The sequence below is a fragment of the Schistocerca serialis genome, chromosome 2 (assembly GCF_023864345.2).
Source record: "Schistocerca serialis cubense isolate TAMUIC-IGC-003099 chromosome 2, iqSchSeri2.2, whole genome shotgun sequence".
NCBI lineage: Eukaryota > Metazoa > Arthropoda > Insecta > Orthoptera > Acrididae > Schistocerca > Schistocerca serialis.
The window spans coordinates 592,605,071-592,618,230 of NC_064639.1; positions in this window are offsets into that span (position 1 = coordinate 592,605,071).

Sequence of the window (13,160 nt, forward strand, 5' to 3'; positions counted from 1 at the left end):
GCTGTGTAATTTGTGTGTTAGAGAAATATGGTACCAATGTGTAAAGTTGTATAAGCAAATACCATATTAGCTAGGCTTCCTTGTGGTTGCCAAACACATGGTACACGAAGTAGGCGTATACCCCCCTGAGGATTAATGTAATTATACCCTCAGGTGTTACAGATTACAGCAATGGAATGAAATATATCACGGAAAACCCTTGTATCATTGTACTTCAAATATCTAAAAAAATGCATGTTTTAAGTGCGAAATTAATCACTCAAATACGTGTCCTGTAGCGCTAAATGTGCGTCTTGCTGTAAGATAATCTCTGTGGAAGTGTCGTAGTTATCGTCCTCCGAAAGCTAAGTTCTGCAGAAGACAATGTACTTACCTCATGATAAACGAAAGTGAAATGCTTTGCGTATAGATATTTTAGTTATTACGCTTATTGTTGTGGTGAAGAACGTACTATGCTGTAACGTATTGTTGTGCTACGGAAAACCCTGTCTCATTGTAGCTATACTACAAAAGTTACTACTAAAACATGTTTTACTTTCCAGAATAAAACAGAAAAACTGTGCAGATATTAAACAGAAACACCGCAAAAGCAACATTGTATATTGTCACTCATTAGTAGCATCGTGATAAAATCGTGTAGCTGTCACATAAACTAACCACTGTGTCATCTGGTATCTCACAGAAAGTACTTTAAATCCAGAATATATTTTCAAGTAAACCAAAATGTTGCATTAAAATCTCATTAGCAGTACCAGTATATGTTTTAAGTATGTGAGCCTATGGTCGTTACGTAATCGTGCCACTAACAAACAAGAATGTACACACACAATAACGATGTGTCGTCAGTTCACTATAACAATGCATTCGTAATTTCTGTTTAAAAATGTTCCCTAGGTTCTAGACTGGATATTTAACTTCAAACATTGTTGCATATTAACAGATTCTAAGTCTGACAAAGCATACTAGTAATGTAAAGTGAAAAGTTATATGGCAAAGACAAAGTTAAAAAGCAGATTATCTTTCAATAAACGGTTTTACATGTGAAATGTGGTGTAAATCTTTACTCTTCCCAGTACGCAGAGTTTCAACTTCAACGCAATTATCATGTGGTATACGTCGGATTCTGTAAGGTCCATTGTAAACTAGATAGAATTTGTGACTCAAGTGTTTCTTCTTATGTGACAATGAATGAGCTTTAATGAGAACTTTCTGACCAATATACAGTTTCTTTGCATTTGCTTTACCGTGTAGTTTTCTCCTTTTGTCTGCTGCAGATTTTATATTTTTAAGAGCCAAATCAATTATGTCTTTGTGTCGAAGTTTACGTGTATTTGGGAAAGGTACAAGCTCTCTGATTCTGTTCGGTGGTTCTTCATTCTTTAGTACAAGAGTAGGCGGTAAAGCAGTGGAATCATGAGGCATTTCATTCGGCACATTTTGAAATAAGTGTAAATACCTGTCCCAATGCTGATGCTTTCTGTGACAATAAAGTCTGCAAAGCTTATTGATTTCTTTCATAATCCGTTCAGACGGGTTACAATGTGGTGAGTACAATGAAATAAAAACTGGTTTGATTTTATGATTCCGAAGCATGCGTGACCAAACAGCAGATCTGAATTGAAGTCCGTTATCTGAAATGACTTTGCTAACGTGTCCAACTTCACGTAAGAAATTTTTAACAAAGGCGTTGGATACAGATCGTCCAGTGGCATTACGTGACGGAGTGAAATAAATAAATTTTGAACTAAGTTCAACAGCGACTAAAACGTACGAAAATTCATTAGATGTTCTGACAAGCGGTCCCAAGAGATCAACAGCAGCAAATTCTTTTAATTTAGAAGGAATAATAGGAAATAACGGAGCACGATGTGAGACAGTAGATGGTTTCGCCTTTTGACAAAGTTTACAAATAGACAAGACTCTTCGAATTCTCTTTTCCACATTGTTAAAATAACAAGTCGTTCGAAGAATATGATAACATTTTCGTGGACCAAAATGTGCGTAGCTGAAATGAATGTACCAAATGAGCTTATTAACAAAATCATCTGGAATGCAAAGTACCCATAGCTTGTCATCAACAGTGCAGCGTTTGAAGAGTATGTTGTTTCTAACCAGGTAATAATGCCGAATCTGTGTGTGTGTCTTTTCATGCCATTTGCTCTTGATGTCTTTCCAAATCGGATCTTTATCTTGTTCATGAGCAATGTCCTTTAAAGATGTGGTGATGAAGTTTTCAAAGGCGACTTTCTGAATGTAAAGAATACTGAAATTTTTCTCGAGGTTGTTTTCTGTGTTACTTTTCTCAAGCCCAGCCGGTGCGCGTGACAGTGCGTCCGCAACAATGTTCTCCTTGCCGGGAATGTAGACTATTGTGAAGCGGAATTCTTGCAGAAACAATGCCCAACGTTTTAACCTGTCATGATTTAATTTTGAAGACATAAGAAATTGTAATGCACGATGATCACTGTATACTTTTACGTGCTTACCAGAAAGAAAGAAACGGAATTTGTTAAATGCCCAAACGATAGCCAAAGCTTCTAATTCAGTAACGGAATAATTTTTTTCAGAGTTTGTTAGCACTCGGCTAGCAAAAGCAATGGTTTTCTGAACGGTAGTGTCATTTTCTATGGCTTCTTGAAATAAATGGGCACCAAGACCGACTTTAGAAGAATCCGTGCTAAGGCAGAAATCTTGTGACAGATCTGGATGAGCTAGTATTGGCGCGTTAAGTAGCGATTCTTTCAAAGAATTGAATTCCAACTGTGCTTGTTCGTCCCAGTTCCAAATAGTATTTTTTCCAGTGAGAGAACAAAGTTTTGGTGTAACAAGAATTTGCATATTCAGAAAACGACGGTAAAAATTTACGAGACCTAGAAAACTGCGGACTTGTCTTTTTGTAGATGGAACTGGAATGGCTCTGATTGCTTCTAACTTTTCAGGATCCGGCAGAATGCCTTCAGAAGAAATAATATGTCCCAAAAACTTCACTTTTGTCCTACCGAATTCAGACTTTTCCAAGTTAACTGTAATTCCAGATTCTGCAAAAATATGTAACACGCTGTTGAGGATGCGATTGTGTTGTTCCCATGAGGCTTCTGCTATCAGAATATCGTCTACATATGAGGTGATGTGACGTTTTAAGAATTCAGGTAATATGGAATTTAGCCCGCGAATGAATGCTGCTGAAGAAATGTTCAAACCAAAAGGAAGTTTCCGAAACTGATAACAAACGCCGAAACAAAGGAAAGCTGTGTATTTTCTACATTCTGGATGAAGTTCGATCTGATAAAAGCTGGATCTGAGATCAATAGAAGACAACACTTTTACACCATTAAAATTTTGAAGAAGTTCTTCCATCGTCTGCGGCCTGTCTGTTTCAGGAATAATGATAGTATTGATTTGTCTCGAATCTAAGACAAGCCTGATCGATCCATTTTTCTTCTCAACAACATGTAATGGATTGTTGTATGAGCTTACTGCAGGCTCAATAATGCCCTCGTCAAGCATAGATTGTATTTCCGTTCTAACACGGTCCATATAATGTGCCGGAATTACGTATGGTCTAACACAAAATTTAGTATGCTCACGAACAAGAAATTGGTATTGAAATCCCTTGATTGTTCCTGTTTTGTGAGTAAAAACTGTGGAATGTGCTTGTAAAATCTCAAAAAGGTCCTGCCTATCAGTGTCATTACAATTCTCAATTGTTTGAATTTTATTCTGAATTAACTTATTAGTGTCAAATGCGCCGTCGATATCATCCCTGTCAGTACTTGCAGAATGATTGTTAGCGTCAAGTTCCGTCGAAAATTCCGAACTGTTGTCTAACAGGAGGTAAAGCCGATTAATTTCTTCGTCATGGTTTGAGAGCCAATCTTCAAATTTCAAAGCTACTGACTTACCTTCTTTTTCTAAAATTATTTCAGCATCGTGAAAGTTTAAGATTGCTTTGTATTCATTCAAAAAGTCTACTCCCAGTATAATTTCCGTCGACAATAATGGAACAATAAGAAAGTTCATAGAGAAGCTGTGGCTTTGACAAAAGAATTCTAAGTTGGTTTGTTGGCGTACATCTACACTTTTTCCAAAGATTGCACCTTGTAATTTAATCTTACGTAACGGAAGTGTGGGGCAATCGTTCGATTTGTTGCATTTGCTAAAGGCTGTTTCACTGATTACTGAAATGGGACTGCCAGAGTCAAGTACTGCCGTAAATTTTACGTCATTTACTGTAATGTGAATCACAGGATATGCAATGTTGTTATGTTTTACGTCGTGTTCTTGGAGTAAGATGTCCCTAATGTCTTCCATTTTTACGTAATTACTAGCTACGGCAGCTGCGTCGTCAGTTTCATAAGTACGTTTCGTGGCAGCCAGCGGTGTGAGTCATTGCCTATGGTCTCTTTGTTGGCACGCGTCGTTATTGGGGTTTGGAGACCTAACTTCTACAAATTCACCGTGACGAGAAGGCCCTGCTCTGTTTGAATCCCGCCAGTTCTGATGCAATTCAGGTCTGTCGTTACGATCACATCGTCTGTCGTCATCTCGGTAGTTTCTGTAGTTTCTTTCTTGTCGGTTAAGTGGTGGAGAATTTCTCCCTGAATAGTAACTGCGCGCTGGACCGTTGCGTCTAAAGTTATTCTGTCTCCCGTAATAATAATTATTTTGGTTCCCATATTGTCTGTTTCTCTGATTGTCTCTGTGATAGTCACTACCGCGGAGAGGTGATCTTTCCCTGTAATTATTACTACTCTGCCAACGGTTGTCGTACGGGTGGTGTCTATTTTGGTCACGATTTGCGTTGTAAGAATAGACCTGTCGTGTCCAGTTATTGTTTCTGTCGTCACAGAATTGTGACGGGTGTGACCTGTAGTGATTGTTTTTCTGTTTTCGCATCCCGCGACTGTCTGTGTCAATTTCCAGTTCTTGTAACAGTCCCTGAGAAGCCTCAATGTCTTCTTTGCAACGTCCTGCTAAAATAATATGTCGTAAATGTTCAGGCAATTTGAGTAAGCAAATGCGGATGAGTTCTGAGGGGCTGTATGGGTTTGAAAGATACTGATTCTTATGCAACATGTCTTCAAAATATTTCACAAGACTGGAAAATTCAGATTGTTCGAAATGTTTCATCATTATGATGCCATGTTTTACTCGGTCTTGTGTGGCTTGAGACCAATGTGCTGAGAGGAAGGCATGGCAAAATTCTCCTTCACTGTGGCAATCGTGAATGACCGATCCCATTCTTACAGCTGGTTCATTCTCTAAGTAGCCACACATAAATTCTAATCTGTGTTCTAACGACCAGTTGGGAGGAAAACAATGAGAGAATTGATGGAGCCATGCTTGTGGATGAATGTCATTGCCAGAATTCTTAAATGTTTTGAATTTACGTGTAGTAATGAACAGCTTATAGTCAAAATCGTCATGTCGGCGAGTCGCATGTCGGTCATTGTTACTTCGTTTCGGCGGTTCCATCACAAAATCCAATGCGTCTTGCCAATTTCTTTCATAATTTCCGAAGTGTCCTGTGTTATTATTTTGTGTTTGTTCCGTATTTCTATGTCCCTCTTCCCGTATTGGAGCGCGAGTGTCCTCTGAAATACGTAATTCTTGTATTACCTGTGTCAACTGATCTTGTACTTCCCGGATTTCTCTTTTGTACTGTGTATTGATTTGATTTTGATTTTGTTTGAATTTTCTTATTTGTTCATACTCTTCTGTGTCAGTGAAGGCTATGGGTCTTGTGTCATTCAGATCATCATCTACCTTTGTAGATAAGTTAGTGACCTGATCCGAAAGTTCGGCTACTTTCTCCGATAGTGTACTTATTTCCTCCATGTGTCTTTCTGAACCAATTTTCAGGGTATCTACTGTGTCCTTTAAGTTTTCCTGAGTTCTTGCAAGTTGCGTAACCGAATCGGTAGATGCAACTGAGTCAATTTTAGCTTGCAAGGTCTCATGATTTTCATGAACAATAGTTTGCAGTTCTTTTATGGCTGCTTCGTGATTCTGTAATACATTTTCATGACCTAAAAAAATAGGTTGGAAATGCTCACAAATTTGTGTTTTTACGTCATTACAGACATTTTGATATTTCGATTCGATGTTATGTAGCTCAGTGGTTAAATCTTCACGTGTTTGTTTAAGTGTAGTGTCTAACTTTTTGAGATTTTGTTCCACTGTGTCTAACTTTTTGAGATTTTGTTCCACTGTGTCTAACTGTTGCTGTGTTTGTCTCTGGTGTTGTTCCATTGTGTCTAACTTTTCAAGCTTTTGTCCCATTTGGTGCATTAATTGTAATAACAATGCACTGGTGTCTGAAACATGTTCCTCAGTGCTTTTCGGCAGTGAAGTTGCACCGGCAACATTCACATTTTGACAAGCAGAAAATGTGTCTTGACTCATTTGAGAAAACGGTGAGAACCCAAAACCTGAGTCTAAAGTATTTGCAAAATTGTGTCCTGTCATTCCCGATTCCTGAGGCAAGCTGTTGCCGACCGATCGATCGATAATGCGTCCCTCTTCACTAATTGTTTCACTGTCCACGCCATTGTTTGCCGCCCGCTCCATTTCCCTATGCACAGTTACCAAATTACTACTTTGAATGTCTGTTAATTCATTACTCTGCGGCGCTATCACACTGCTTTCGTCTTCACTGTCATTTCTCAGTTTACTTTGGAGCCTAGTATTACGTTTTTCACACGCCATTATTGTCACAATATTTCACACGACAACACAGAAAAGCACAATTTGAAGAGCAAAAATAAGAGAACACATTAACATAGCACTGAAAATAATATTTAGTTAATTGCAAGCGCAGCTGCGAAAAACTTGCTGCAAATCTACATGCATGCCACAACTGTTTTACTGTAAAACAATGAAAAACTACAACTACAAAGGAAATTCTCTCTATAATTACGCGCTAGCAATAAACAAAATCTACACTAATTACACAAACTACAAGAAAAAATCAGAAGATTCCAGTGAGGTATCCTCGGCTAAGGGTCGACATATGTAACGTCCCCTTTGAACAATTATACATGACTGTGCTTAAACTGACACACAATATTTTGTTAGCGCAACGCAATCTGACTTTCAAAATTCCCTACAAAAGAATGGCCCTGACTAACATTAAACTATACCTTTCACAAATCACTTACCTCACAAAAATCTTCGCTGCTCAAGCTACTGCAATACAGCGAGCGCCACTACTGCCAGCTAAATAAAAGATTCAAACTATGGAAGGCACTAACTACTGATAGGGATAGTTAGCAAATGAAAGATATTAATAGAGAACAAACAATCTATTTACCTTGATATCATCATATATAAATATAGCAGTTCATGACAAATTTCAAAACTCCGCCATCTCTCTCCCCACATCCACCACTGCTGGCGGCTCACCTCCAACTGCGCAACGCTACGCGCTGTTCACAGCCAGCTGCCTAACACTACAATGGCGAGTATTACAATAATGCAAAGCAGCCACAGACTGCACACAGCACAGCCAGTGATTTTCATACAGAGGTGGCGTTACCAATAAAAAAAAACCTAAACAGTCTACAAAAACCTAAACAGCCTACTTACAGTGTCAGTCATGGTCAGAACAGTCTTATGTGCAACAGTGATAGCACTATGTCGGAGATGAGTGAATTCGAACGTGGGCAGATCCATGTAGCTCATATGCTGGGTGCTTCCGTAACCAAGGGAGCGAAAGGTTTGGTGTTTCAAGACAGACTATGTCGAAGATTTATGCCGCATACAGGAAAACCGGTAAAATATCATCCGCTAAGTCACAACGTGGACGAAACTGTGTGTTGAGTGACCGTGACAGACGTCATTGAATAGGAATGGGACGAAAAATAAGAGGATGCCAGCTGCATAAGTCACCGCGGAACTGAATGTCGCACTCGCGAACTGTCAGCACCAAAACAGCACGAAGTGAACTCCATTTGGGGGGAATAGCAGAGCGAGGTGAAGTTGCAGAACTACTCATCAGTGAAGCAAACGCCCTGTCAAGGAATCGTAGCCCGAAGCTGGACTCTGAGCAATGGAAGACACTTTGTCGGACGACTGGTTTTTCACACGTCTTTCCAAGTGAAGCAAGAGTGAAACATGGTAGGGGTTCAGAGATGATTTGATCAGCCATAACGTGGTCTCTCATTGGGTCCCGTGATTAGTCTGCAAGGTCGGATTACTACCAAGGATTATGTGATGATTTTGACTAATTAGGTCCATCCCATGGTACAGTGTTCGTTCCCTAATGGTGATGTTACCTTCCCAGACGACAAGGTCGCTTTTTCTTAGGATATGTATCAGTCTTCTTAACAACACAAGCACTGCAGTATAGTATTTACCTGCCGATAAATTAAAATGTACTGCCCTGTATGGGGATTACAAAATGTCGGTACGAGTACGTTATGTGACACTGGACGACGACATATGGAAGTTTGGGTCCGCCCGTGTCGTACTGGGATAGCCAAGGTGGTTAAGGCCGCCGCTCGCGTAAAGTGTAAAGCAAGTCCCAGTCCCGGACAAATTTTCATTGCCTTCATTCCCCTATACAGCTGACGGTTTTTAGTGTTCGCAACTGAGAATAAATTTCATGTACAGATGACAGAGGTGCACAACGGATGCGTAGATTGTACGGGCGAATAGACGTGCAATTGCTGAGCAACTGAACCGCCTGTATGAAGCAAAGGGATCCCAACGGTATATCCTAAATGACCATTCAGCCAACATTGCCGCAGATGGGCCTCCACAGCAGACGCCTGGTACATGCACCCATGCTGGCTGCTGTTCATAAGCGACAAGGGCTGTAATTTGCACGCCAGTGCCGCAACTGGAAGTGCAATGAGTGGCGACAGGTGGTCTTTTCAGATGAATTACGTGTTATCCTCCATCGGACAGATGACTGTTGGCGTGTACGGCGTGGAACGTTCGGAAGCGAACATCCTGCAACAATTGTCTGAATGATCCCGATCAGATGACATTCGCTGGGCGATCTCTTCATTCTGGAATCAAGCACAATGGATAAAAGCAAGTATGTGTCTATTCTTTGGGACCATGTCCACCCTTACATGCAGTTTGTTCTTCCTCGGCACGATATTATCTACCACCAAAACAATGCAACATGTCACACATCTCACTGTGTACGTGCGTAGTTCGAAGAGCACCAGAATGAGTTTACCGTACTGCCCTGGCCACCATACCGCCATACTTACATAATTTAAACACAATAGATAACCTGTGGGACTACCTCGATCAGGCTGTTATCTCCATGGATCCTCAGCTGAGAAACCTAGCGCAGTTGCCCATTACATGTCCCCACATCTCTGTCCATACCTTACAGAACATGTCATTTCTGTCCATACCTTACAGAACACCACTGACACTCTTCCTGCACGCCTCGTTGCCATCCGCTCTGCAAAATTAGGGTTATTTGGGCTTTAGGCAGGAGCGTGTGTGTTTGTGTATTTCTGAGGGGTCATAGCGGGACCGTTTGCGTTTTATTCACGCGTGAGTCAATCTCTCATTCTCCTGTGGCCTAAAAGAATAAGTCCTGTTTGCTGCTTCTGATCATGTTCCGATTTCGGTGAATGATTTTAAACGGCCCGTAATGGTTCCACCCTGTACGCCAGGGGAAAATTTGTGGTCACACTGCACTCCAAAGGGGAGCGATCATGCTGTGTGTGGTTGCAGGTTTATTTTCTGCTTAGAGAAGGGTTTAATAGTATAATAGTATTGGTGGGGGGGGGAGGGGAGGTGGGGTTCAGCATTGTCAAAGGTTGCTCACCGCTTTACGAACTGTCGCTTTTCACCACGAGAGGTCTGGGAATCAACGCCACAAAGGGAAGGGGTGGTTTCGTTGACTCACTTTATGCCACTTCCTGAGAATTCCCGTGTTGTTCTCAACGGCGGTGTGTCTCAAATCTTTTCCCCTGCCACCCAAAGGAAAGCAGCGTAGTGTAAACTCCGAGCGTCGCGGTTCTGACCTCTACCGGAGAGCAAAAGAAGCGGTGAAACGTGGCTAACAGAGGGTATGACGACCTCCCAGTCGTGCAGCACGAGCACGGTGGAGTCGGGCAGAGTTATGGAGAGATTTGTGCCAATGTGACATCATTAACCCACCTTAAACTTCACATTCACTTCTGAGCAGTGACCTTTCTTTCGCACGTGTCGACACCTTGCTGTATGAAGCCTCGCCGGGCTTGTTGGTGGCCTTGCACGGCAACATGCTTTTAAGAACTTTCAGCATTGCAGCGCGTCAGCAATCGTAAGTATCGAAATATTTATGAAAAATCCGCCTCGATTGCACGAACTACCTGGTGTTTACCTAGGTTTCAGCGTGGGTAACCACGCCTTCTTCAGAACAAATATAAAACAGCTTGCCTAAATAGGCATAGTCAAAGGCTAAAATCAACATCTACAGCGGCAAGACCCTATAAAAAAATTTTACAGATACATGGCACATATGTACCGAGTCAATAATGTTACTTATCTCAACCCTATGTGTGCTGCCTCGCCCCAGCCAACGTACGATGGTCACAGGCTGTCCACCGAACTGCAACACGCTTTTGCATCGTTACAGGGGAAGGTTGTAGTCACATTTCCAACTTACGCGTCGCTACGCAATTACGAAAACGTGATCTTTTAGTTATATTGTGCAGTGTAGACTGAAACTGCTAGAGGCAGTTATAAAATAAATATTATAGATATTCAAAGAGTTGGTGAGAAAGAATACGAAAGAGCAAGCAACAGGCACCTATCATTATGGTGCGGCCACACAGCAAAAAGAGTTTAATTGAAGTGGGTCCCGACCGCAAGAGCCAAGGCAATCATCAGTGGCGTTTATTACACGATGCAATTTTTTTCTCGTCGCATATTATGATCTACAGTAAAAGCCAAGTCCCTGCGAATTTATTTCTTTGGAATGCAATTGAAATAAAATTCTGAACATTCACTCTGACGACGGCTGCCTGCAATAGCCTGAATGCAATAAGAGCCGATAGGGCAGTGATTTTGTCACGTAGGACGCGGCCACTCATCCAGAAGGATTTTATTTAAGAGGGTCCTAACAACATTAAAGACTGCAGAGTCGTAACTACCCACTAGTGGTGGCGACCGTAATCGCAAGCAGACCATAAGAAGACAGTGGCGACAAATGTCGGTTTCAAAGAGTGGAAGCGATCCTGTGGGTAACACGTCAGAACTTGCTTTCTTCTTAGAGGAAGCTCGTAAAACAAATGCGAGAAGTTGTCGTGTGTAATCACGAAGTCGTCTCGCGTCTTCGCATTAAAACGAAATTGTATAACTTTTGCTGAAATGGATAGTAGCATCGTAAAAGTTAACATTTATCAATGTTTCTCTGCTGTTCTGATGAGAATATCTTGTAACCAACTTTGACAGGCAACAAAAACAGAAATTACGACAGAGTCCAGGGACAACGCTCACATAAAATTTTTGTTAGTCATAATATGCAGTTACACCTTAAGTAAGATGTGTAAAGTTACTGTTGAAAGATGATAACAAGTTTTACTCGAATTGAATTTGCTTTTACTTTCTTAGGTAGATGTATTTGTGGGCCTGGTGTTATAGTTTAACGCACAGCACACTTGCTTGTGAAACATTAAAGTGAGCCGGACCTGGACCGAATCTGCACTGGCGTAAAAGACAGATGGTCCGATACTCCAACTAGCCAGTTTTACACACTTGTCTAGGCCAGTGCTGGGCTGATGCCCATATTTGCCTCAGGTAATTTGATACAAAAATAAAAAAGGTTAGGGAACACGCAGAGAAAAATTTCAATGATTCGCAAGTAAATGGCACACGCGACTTCCCTCACTTAGGGGAATTCAGTCAGATAATATCTACAGAGATCGCCCCTATTTCGGCGGAAGTACACCCGCCATTTTCAAGGCACAAACTGCAACGAACAGGTGAAGTACAAGCAAATGTAAAACCTCGGTTCTTGGAGTAATTCAGGAAAGATAGCCCATACACAGTGAACACTAGTGCCACCAAAGATGACCAAAGTGAGAGGTATCGATAGTGATACTAGCAGGTGAGGTACCATTGACTCTGCCCCTCTGTTTTTTGACAATGGAGAGAGCAGGATGGTGTGCGGACATTTGCCACGCCGGACATATGCCACGCCGGACATTTGCCACGATTTTACCTGCTCCGAAGGGTTGGGTCCCTTGTCTCCCCCTCCTCCTCCTCGACCCGTATTTAGCAACTCCACTATAGTGGCACTGTCATCAATAACATTACAGTCGCTGTCGCGCAGTAAAGGTACTTACTGAGCCTTTCCGCTGGTTTACTTAACATAGGACCAGAATCTCTTTGGATTTTCCGTCACATTTCTAAAGAGAGTTTCGTTGAGGAAACTATTAAATGCATCACGCATTGAAATCCGCACCAAATTTCGAGCCTCAGTAAGACGTCGCCAGTCTTGGAGATTTTGCGTTCTTCTAAATTATACGTGCCTTTTTCGGTGCACCTGTAGCAGCTTTCTGTCGCGTTTTGTGTACCGTGGGGGGTCGGTTCCGTCTCTTATTAATTTATTTGGTTCAAAACGGTTCAAATGGATCTGAGCACTATGGGACTTAACATCTGAGGTCATCAGTCCCCTAGAACTTGGAACTACTTAAACCTAACTAACCTAAGGACATCACACGCATCCATGCCCGAGGCAGGATTCGAACCTGCGACCATAGCGGTCGCGCGGTTCCAGACTGTAGAGCCGAGAACCGCTCGCCCACCCCGGCTGGCACAGGAACTATCTGCTTCTATATCACTTTTGAGCTGGAACACACATTACATTATGTTTCCTTAAGTTGTGTTTCTTGCTTCTCAAGTAGTGGAGATCATTACAATTACGGCTTTTCCCTCCAAAACCTAGGATGCTTTCTCTGTGACCCTATAAATACCAGAGCTAAGCAATGTAGAACAACAACGTACGTTACAAACATAGCATTTTGTATTACTTCATTTCCTTGTTACTAGCATCTTAAAATTGTACGTCGACTCTAGATGACATGTCAATCATAGATGTTCTTATCTCTATGTAGTGAACGTATTTTCAGTCATGTTTTGAACATTGTCTCGCTACACTTTATTAACTAATGTTTCGCCGCAAGGGATATCGGATTTTTGAG